At 48.4% G+C, this 7,002-nt stretch overlaps 2 non-coding genes across 2 annotated transcripts; both read left to right on the forward strand.

The window, feature by feature from the left end:
• Positions 1–2,594: 2,594 nt before the first annotated feature.
• LOC124803892 lies at positions 2,595–2,714 on the forward strand. Its single transcript, XR_007017332.1, has one exon. It is a non-coding gene; the product is annotated as a 5S ribosomal RNA (ribosomal RNA).
• A 3,658-nt stretch (positions 2,715–6,372) lies between these two features.
• Positions 6,373–6,492, forward strand: LOC124803904. Its single transcript, XR_007017333.1, has one exon. It is a non-coding gene; the product is annotated as a 5S ribosomal RNA (ribosomal RNA).
• The last annotated feature ends 510 nt before the right edge of the window (positions 6,493–7,002 follow it).

The raw sequence follows: 7,002 nt of genomic DNA on the forward strand, positions 1-7,002 counted from the left end.
ACTTCCTGAGCACGCCAGGGACACGTGGTATAAAATCATCCACAAAACAGTGCCGACAAACGAAAAACTGGCACGCATAAAAATGCGGGAATCCCCAAACTGCGAGCTCTGCAACCAGACCGACACCATCGAGCATCGTTTTGGCTGCAGAGAGAGCGGGGAAATATGGGCGGCAGCGAGAAAAATGATCGCCCACATCAACAGAACCGACGAGAGGGCGATACATGTCTCAGCTGTCACTGTCCCGGACGCGAAGCCTTTCCCCAAAGCGAAACGCCTGGCCACAATGTGGATCATCGCCATGACGGCACACGCCATCGTCACGAAACGGCAGACCGACAAGGCGCAGTTCCTCACGGACCTGTGGGAGGAACACAGGAGGGCCAAACAACGCTCCAAGTACCGAGAGACCTTCCAGAACTTCCTGCAGGTCCCGCTGGACGCCGCCTTCCGAGACGCCTTCAACACGACGTGACCGACGCCCTCCCACAACACCCACACCCCAGTCGCTGAGGACTTCGCCCACCAATCCCTCCAAAGCCCCGACGGCAAGAGTGGTGCATTGCGAAAGTGTTGTGAAAATGCGCGCAGAGTGAAAGTGGGTACGTGTAGCAGTGCCAAAGTGAGAGTGACGTGTGCCAATCATAGCCATACAGTGTCCAGTGCCCAATAGCCAAATAAAGCAGGCAAAAGGAAATGATCAGTTTTTAATTTAGTGCAAAGGATACAAGACGTGTTCCAAGGTAACAGCGAAATGTCAAACAGTGTATTTCATGTAATTAATGTGTACTCTCGCCATCTCCATTCAAGGTACGTTTTTTTTTCCCCTCTCTCTCTCTCTCTCTCTCTCTCTCTCTCTCTCTGTCTCTCTCTCTCTCTTCTATAATCATTTTTTTTGTTGTTGTTTTGTAGGTTTTTTTTGTGTTTGTCTGTGTTTATTCCTTTGATGTATCCGTGTGTATAGATATAGTTATATACATTTATAAAGTTCGGCGCATCATGTGCCAAAACGTTGCATACCCCTTTGCGATTTACAAAAATTCTAACTTTAGACTTTCTCTGCCCCAAATTTTCCGTGGAACTGTTGCGTCCACTCTCACACAGTACACTAAATAACTTCCCCATTCATCATTTATGCACATAGATGTTCTGGCCCATATTCTCCTTTAGCCTTTGGCAAACACATAGCGAACATGCCAAAATAGGTGTATTCAAATACCATACGGGGGAAAAAAAAAAAAAAAACTTAAAATTAATTTAAATTCAATTTATAAAAAAAATCAAAGTAATGCAGTTTCTTTTTTATGTATAAAAAACCATAAACATTGAAGGGAAAAACTTATATAAAGGACACTCAGTGAATAAAAGTGTTGTAACTAAGCCAAGAGACTACTAAAAGAACAATCAGAACTGAAAACGAGAAAATATACAATTTCATGTAAAGATATGTAATTGTTAAAAATTGTAAATAAAAGTTTATATACGTTTAAAAAAAAAAAAAAAAAAAAAGGTGCTGTTGGCTCCCCTTCATTTTCTCCTTTTTACGCCGCTATCCCTGCCAGCCCTCTTTTCATACTACCTTTCTTTTGCGACAAACGTGCTTCCTTAAGCATTTTCAACGTGCTAGGAATGCCTTGAAAATAACGAAACACTACGAATCGACAGATGTGACCTGAAATGAGTCAGGGCCACCTACTGTTTCGTAGCAGTGCAAAACTCCACAGAAGGAAAAAAAAAAAAAAAAATGAAAATAAATGACTGTAATAAACATAACATACGATATGAATGGCCTCAGTTGGAAGAAGAATGTGCCAAGGAAGATTTCTTAAAAGTGCCTGAAGATAACAAAACGGTATGAACCGACAGATATGTTCTGAAATACGTCAGGGCTGCTTATTGTTTTGTAGCAGCGTACGACTGCAAACTTGTAAACAAAAATGTATCTTTCGTCGCTAGAAGAGAAGGATGCTTTGGCGACCCTCCTGTGCCTTGTGTCCCTGTTTTCGCACCTTTGCACAGGTCTACTGGCCGCAAACGGCGTCTCGGACACGCCCGTTAGGCCCACGGCCGTCTCGCAGATGTTTCTCGTGCTTGTGCTGTCATATGGGCCACGACCCGAGCGGCAGCGAGCGGCAGTCGAGCAAAGTCGGGACAAGTCGGGACGGAAGGGGAGAGGTGCGAATGCACTGCACAGATCACGCAAATACCTGGACGCGAGCCGCGCGGCGTGTGTCAGGTGAGGAAGCTGCCGGGGGCGCCCTCCAGCAGGACACTGCTACACCCCGCACAGCCCCCCGCCGGATAACGGGAACAAGATGCGTCGCCCGCGAGTGTCGGACGCCGCACGCACCAAGCGAAACGAATGACGGGCGGCGCACCGAGCAGCCGCGTGTCTCACGCAAGTGGCGGCGCGGCGCGCCCGCCAGTCCGGCAGACGCCTCTGAGACGCCGGACGCGCACTCGGCGCCGCCTTCGAGGCTCCAGCTGTTGCGGAAGGACGTGCTCTGCGTCAAATGTGTCACCGAAAACTGCGATTGTGTGTGTTGGGAGAAGAGGCAGAGGCGTCTTCTGTCGTGCGGCTACAGTATAAGGGCGCCAACGGCCATACCATGTTGAATACACCGGTTCTCGTCCGATCACCGAAGTTAAGCAACATCGGGCCCGGTTAGTACTTGGATGGGTGACCGCCTGGGAACACCGGGTGCTCGCACGCCTCGGATTCGGACCAAAATTCGGAAGAACAATCAAGAACGTCATTACAAATGCCACCTCAAAAATAACAGTAAACGGATGGACTTCCAAGTCAATAAGACTGGGAAGATCCGTCAGGCAAGGATGTCCATTATCGATGGCACTTTTCACAATAGCCCTCGACCCACTACTACGAAAACTAACAGCCGAAATCGGAGGATACACAATGGGTGCAACAAACATCGTATGCACGGCCTATGCTGACGACATGGGCATATTCATCCAAAACGAAGAAGAACTAGGAATAATCCAGCCTATCATGGAATCCTTCGAAAAGGCTTCAGGTGCCAAAACGAATCCGACGAAGACAGTGCTACTACCAATAGGCAACGGCAGACTGCGACCAGCGAGACAGTGGTACCGAGTGACAAACAACCATAGGGCACTCGGAGTGGAACTACAGCAGTGCCCTTTGAAAATGGCAGCACAAAACTGGCGCAGCGTCTTGAACACAACGAGAGGGCTCGTGAGGATACACGCGAACCGGAACCTGACGCTGAGCCAAAGAGTGCAGTTAGTAAACGAAACAATCCTGTCGAAAGCGTGGTACATGGCGCAAATACTATGTGCTCCGACGGAAATTGCGCGAGCGATAGGAAGTGCGGCGTACTACTTGCTGTGGAGGCGGGAAATCTTCAAGGTCTCCCAGGCGACGTGTTTCCTGTCAAGGGACGAAGGCGGACTTGGTCTGACTGACGTTAAGACGAAATGCGCGGCACTGCTTCTACACCGTGCGATGAAAATGGCAAACCAGAACAACAACAGTATAACGTCCAGCCTGATAAACCAATATAAACCTGAATCTGAAGAGGCTCCTGTAGACACTACGAACATACCATTCAAGTTGCGGCACATAAAACAGATGGCAATCGACAAGAGTTACATCACCGCGGTCGTTGCCAACCCACAGCAAAGAACGGCGAGGAACATCTACAGCGCTCTGAGGGGGAAGGCAAGAAAGTCCAAAATAGAGACGAGTTTTCCAGACCATGACTGGCCACAGGTCTGGAAGAATGTCTCGGAACGGACACTTCCTGAGCACGCCAGGGACACGTGGTATAAAATCATCCACAAAACAGTGCCGACAAACGAAAAACTGGCACGCATAAAAATGCGGGAATCCCCAAACTGCGAGCTCTGCAACCAGACCGACACCATCGAGCATCGTTTTGGCTGCAGAGAGAGCGGGGAAATATGGGCGGCAGCGAGAAAAATGATCGCCCACATCAACAGAACCGACGAGAGGGCGATACATGTCTCAGCTGTCACTGTCCCGGACGCGAAGCCTTTCCCCAAAGCGAAACGCCTGGCCACAATGTGGATCATCGCCATGACGGCACACGCCATCGTCACGAAACGGCAGACCGACAAGGCGCAGTTCCTCACGGACCTGTGGGAGGAACACAGGAGGGCCAAACAACGCTCCAAGTACCGAGAGACCTTCCAGAACTTCCTGCAGGTCCCGCTGGACGCCGCCTTCCGAGACGCCTTCAACACGACGTGACCGACGCCCTCCCACAACACCCACACCCCAGTCGCTGAGGACTTCGCCCACCAATCCCTCCAAAGCCCCGACGGCAAGAGTGGTGCATTGCGAAAGTGTTGTGAAAATGCGCGCAGAGTGAAAGTGGGTACGTGTAGCAGTGCCAAAGTGAGAGTGACGTGTGCCAATCATAGCCATACAGTGTCCAGTGCCCAATAGCCAAATAAAGCAGGCAAAAGGAAATGATCAGTTTTTAATTTAGTGCAAAGGATACAAGACGTGTTCCAAGGTAACAGCGAAATGTCAAACAGTGTATTTCATGTAATTAATGTGTACTCTCGCCATCTCCATTCAAGGTACGTTTTTTTTTCCCCTCTCTCTCTCTCTCTCTCTCTCTCTCTCTCTCTCTGTCTCTCTCTCTCTCTTCTATAATCATTTTTTTTGTTGTTGTTTTGTAGGTTTTTTTTGTGTTTGTCTGTGTTTATTCCTTTGATGTATCCGTGTGTATAGATATAGTTATATACATTTATAAAGTTCGGCGCATCATGTGCCAAAACGTTGCATACCCCTTTGCGATTTACAAAAATTCTAACTTTAGACTTTCTCTGCCCCAAATTTTCCGTGGAACTGTTGCGTCCACTCTCACACAGTACACTAAATAACTTCCCCATTCATCATTTATGCACATAGATGTTCTGGCCCATATTCTCCTTTAGCCTTTGGCAAACACATAGCGAACATGCCAAAATAGGTGTATTCAAATACCATACGGGGGAAAAAAAAAAACAAAACTTAAAATTAATTTAAATTCAATTTATAAAAAAAATCAAAGTAATGCAGTTTCTTTTTTATGTATAAAAAACCATAAACATTGAAGGGAAAAACTTATATAAAGGACACTCAGTGAATAAAAGTGTTGTAACTAAGCCAAGAGACTACTAAAAGAACAATCAGAACTGAAAACGAGAAAATATACAATTTCATGTAAAGATATGTAATTGTTAAAAATTGTAAATAAAAGTTTATATACGTTTAAAAAAAAAAAAAAAAAAAGGTGCTGTTGGCTCCCCTTCATTTTCTCCTTTTTACGCCGCTATCCCTGCCAGCCCTCTTTTCATACTACCTTTCTTTTGCGACAAACGTGCTTCCTTAAGCATTTTCAACGTGCTAGGAATGCCTTGAAAATAACGAAACACTACGAATCGACAGATGTGACCTGAAATGAGTCAGGGCCACCTACTGTTTCGTAGCAGTGCAAAACTCCACTGAAGGAAAAAAAAAAAAAAAAATGAAAATAAATGACTGTAATAAACATAACATACGATATGAATGGCCTCAGTTGGAAGAAGAATGTGCCAAGGAAGATTTCTTAAAAGTGCCTGAAGATAACAAAACGGTATGAACCGACAGATATGTTCTGAAATACGTCAGGGCTGCTTATTGTTTTGTAGCAGCGTACGACTGCAAACTTGTAAACAAAAATGTATCTTTCGTCGCTAGAAGAGAAGGATGCTTTGGCGACCCTCCTGTGCCTTGTGTCCCTGTTTTCGCACCTTTGCACAGGTCTACTGGCCGCAAACGGCGTCTCGGACACGCCCGTTAGGCCCACGGCCGTCTCGCAGATGTTTCTCGTGCTTGTGCTGTCATATGGGCCACGACCCGAGCGGCAGCGAGCGGCAGTCGAGCAAAGTCGGGACAAGTCGGGACGGAAGGGGAGAGGTGCGAATGCACTGCACAGATCACGCAAATACCTGGACGCGAGCCGCGCGGCGTGTGTCAGGTGAGGAAGCTGCCGGGGGCGCCCTCCAGCAGGACACTGCTACACCCCGCACAGCCCCCCGCCGGATAACGGGAACAAGATGCGTCGCCCGCGAGTGTCGGACGCCGCACGCACCAAGCGAAACGAATGACGGGCGGCGCACCGAGCAGCCGCGTGTCTCACGCAAGTGGCGGCGCGGCGCGCCCGCCAGTCCGGCAGACGCCTCTGAGACGCCGGACGCGCACTCGGCGCCGCCTTCGAGGCTCCAGCTGTTGCGGAAGGACGTGCTCTGCGTCAAATGTGTCACCGAAAACTGCGATTGTGTGTGTTGGGAGAAGAGGCAGAGGCGTCTTCTGTCGTGCGGCTACAGTATAAGGGCGCCAACGGCCATACCATGTTGAATACACCGGTTCTCGTCCGATCACCGAAGTTAAGCAACATCGGGCCCGGTTAGTACTTGGATGGGTGACCGCCTGGGAACACCGGGTGCTCGCACGCCTCGGATTCGGACCAAAATTCGGAAGAACAATCAAGAACGTCATTACAAATGCCACCTCAAAAATAACAGTAAACGGATGGACTTCCAAGTCAATAAGACTGGGAAGATCCGTCAGGCAAGGATGTCCATTATCGATGGCACTTTTCACAATAGCCCTCGACCCACTACTACGAAAACTAACAGCCGAAATCGGAGGATACACAATGGGTGCAACAAACATCGTATGCACGGCCTATGCTGACGACATGGGCATATTCATCCAAAACGAAGAAGAACTAGGAATAATCCAGCCTATCATGGAATCCTTCGAAAAGGCTTCAGGTGCCAAAACGAATCCGACGAAGACAGTGCTACTACCAATAGGCAACGGCAGACTGCGACCAGCGAGACAGTGGTACCGAGTGACAAACAACCATAGGGCACTCGGAGTGGAACTACAGCAGTGCCCTTTGAAAATGGCAGCACAAAACTGGCGCAGCGTCTTGAACACAACGAGAGGGCTCGTGAGGA

This window comes from Schistocerca piceifrons, chromosome 6, assembly GCF_021461385.2.
Source record: "Schistocerca piceifrons isolate TAMUIC-IGC-003096 chromosome 6, iqSchPice1.1, whole genome shotgun sequence".
Classification (NCBI taxonomy): domain Eukaryota; kingdom Metazoa; phylum Arthropoda; class Insecta; order Orthoptera; family Acrididae; genus Schistocerca; species Schistocerca piceifrons.